The sequence below is a fragment of the Etheostoma spectabile genome, chromosome 5 (assembly GCF_008692095.1).
Source record: "Etheostoma spectabile isolate EspeVRDwgs_2016 chromosome 5, UIUC_Espe_1.0, whole genome shotgun sequence".
Classification (NCBI taxonomy): Eukaryota; Metazoa; Chordata; class Actinopteri; order Perciformes; family Percidae; genus Etheostoma; species Etheostoma spectabile.
Genome location: NC_045737.1, coordinates 21,374,868 through 21,377,761, shown reverse-complemented (window position 1 = coordinate 21,377,761; position 2,894 = coordinate 21,374,868). Strand labels below are relative to the sequence as shown.

At 40.4% G+C, this 2,894-nt stretch overlaps 1 protein-coding gene across 2 annotated transcripts in view; it reads left to right on the top strand.

Moving 5' to 3' along the window:
* The window catches only part of LOC116690099 (izumo sperm-egg fusion protein 1), a 61,474-nt gene that overhangs the window by 1,760 nt on the left and 56,820 nt on the right, over nucleotides 1-2,894 (top strand). The window lies entirely within an intron of this gene.

Genomic DNA, 2,894 nt, shown 5'->3' with positions numbered 1-2,894 from the left:
GTAGGGTCCGGCGTAGACTCAGAGGGGTCTGGGGGGTCTCTGGCGTACAGGAGAACCCATAATGTGAAAGGACAGAACTTTTTTTTAATTATTATTTTATTAGGGCTTTTCCTCTTTATTACAGTTGATAGGCATAAAAGGGGGAGAGAGAGAGAGAGATATGGGGGAGGACAGCAGCATAGGGCTGTAGGTCGGATTCAAACCCGGCTGCTGCGGACCCCAACACGGGCGCACGCTCTTACGGGGTGAGCCCCGAAAGGACACCAGCTCCAGTGTTGTGGTGGTGTGTGTGAAGGTCTGAAGGAACAGATGCTCAGTAGAGCTGGGACTCTGTCAGTCTGGCTGCAGAGCTGAAAACCTCGTTCTTATTTGCTTCTATTAGTGAGGAGTAATAGTTTGATCTCTTATTAATTATTAATTAATAGTAATAGTCTGATCTGGCATTTCTAAGGGCCTTCCTACACATTTTCAGACTGTCTTACCAATCTAAACTTTGCTGAAATACTATTAAATCTTCAATTTGGATGCTGCTGTAACAACAAAATTTCCCCGTCGTGGGATGAATAAAGTATAATCTAATTTAATCTGTACGTCAGCACGAGGTCGGGGGTGTGGTTCAAACAGTGAGTGGTCTTATGCACTCTGACTGAACCAGCTGACTCTAGTAGTGAGATGAAAGCAGCACTAAGGCTGTCGTTGGCAACGTCCACATGGATATTAAAATCTCCTACAATAAGCACTTTGTCTGATTTATGGACTACACCTGATAAAAACTCTGAGAATTCAAATAAAAATTCAGAATCTGGTCCTGGAGCTCGGTAAAAACCAACAAATATAATCGGCTGTAATGTTTTCCATGATGGATGTTGAAGGTTAAGAACGAGGTTTTCAAACGAGTTCTAATTTAGTCTAGGTTTAGGATTAATTAACAAGCTTGAATCAAAGATGGCTGCAGCCCCCCCCGGCCTGGGCCTCTAGGAATTAGAGTATTATTCTGACTGGGAGGAGTAACTTCTGTAATTACACTGGTCCCATTGAATACGGCCACGCATCATACAGATGTCTTTTGATCATTTATTTCCACATTTCCATCGTAAGACACCGTGAAAACTACATAGAAAATAAACACATTAAATACAATGATTCAAATATACTTTCAGTCATTTTACAGTCTCTTAAACACGTTCCCTTAACTAGACGGGCCCCACAATGTTAGCGTCACAACAGTACGGAAAGGGCATTAAATACAAAGAAATTACAACAAATATTAAACAAATATAACAAGGCTGAAATACAAAAGCACAATTACCGCGCAAAATCTTAGTTTGAGCCCGTACATTTCTCTCTCTCTGGATACCTTTTTACCCACAATGCAAAAGGTGTGGCCTTCACTAAACTCTGGTCATTTGACCTTTAACTTCAACATAAAAAATAGCATTTGTAATAAAGAACTAAATGTAAAGATATATTTTTAATGTAAAATATTTTAGTACAATTTCAAATCAAACATCCCTTTTTAAACTTATTTATTATGCATTAAGGTTTTTAATCACCGTATGAATTCACACCAAAAAAATATGGACTAACGTGTAATCTTAACAGCACTGTCCCTCAGACAGTTCTTCTGGACTAACATAATCTCCATGGCCCAGCCAGGTTTCAGTGAGACACAATGGATCAGTTAGATTATCTGATATCAGATGGTTTACTGGTCCTGGTTTAGAGGACAGAGATCTAGTATTAATAGATATTTAAGAGATATTTAATACTCCAAATCTAGTTCCCCTGTATCATTGCAGTGGTAGTGTTAATTCCAATTAGGTTGTTGAGTGTACCTTTGATTTAACTGGTCTGAGTCGGGGGGGGGGACAGACTTTGTCACCATTTGTCTAGTACTGGAACCCAGAAGCAGACCCGGACAAGGTAGGTTGGAATAACAAGGAGATTATTTATTTGTAGTATGAATATGGAAGCGGGTGAGTCCTTATTTTGGCAGGGGGTGACATAGGCAGGCTGGAGGGTTTGTGCAGATCCCAGAATGCATCTGTGAAGTTGTCGGCCAGTCAGGTGTGAGTTTCTATCCAGGTGGTTGACTGTAGACAGAGGAACAGGAGGCAGGTTAACAACAGGCAGAAAGACTTTCAAAAACTAGAGACACGATACAAGAGCTCAACATACTGGTTAGGCTACCGGTCCACAGGGAACGGGGGTCTGGTCACGGCTTGTTTGGAGCAGAGGGGTCATCAGGACCGGGGGGGGCAGAGCGCAGATAACAGCAGGTGTGTGGAGTAGGAGAACCAGCAGGGATGTGTTCAGGAAACTCAGGACAAACAGACTTCAGGTTAGAGCAAAATCAAAACAGGCTCAACATGCTGGAGCCCTGACAGACGAGGCTCAGGCACATCATCAGACCAGAACTACATGGAAATCCTAGGATTTATTGATTATTGCTATAGGAAAAGGTAAACTGATAATGGATCTATACCAAATAATTCAAGTTGGTAGCTGATTTGACAATAACCAGTGTATAATCTAAGCTTTTTATCTTCATAAACTTTAAACTGCAGCTGTGTTTGAAGGCTCTGTGGTCCTAAATCCACCGTCTAAAGCTACAGGAGACTCGGAGGGAACCTGCAAAATGCTCCCGTGTTCATTTCATTATTTTCTTTGGATGACCAACATGTGCCTCCAGACAAAACCCTATATTAAGAATATTATATTTAACATGTGAAATAATTTGAGCGAACTTATAATTTGGGGGTTTTTCCTCTGATTTCTACATCAAACTATATTACACATGACTGTAGTAAAACTTACATTCAAACTACAATAGACCAACAAACATGACATTTACTTTAAAAGATTTTTTTTGACCACTTAAATATTAAATATGA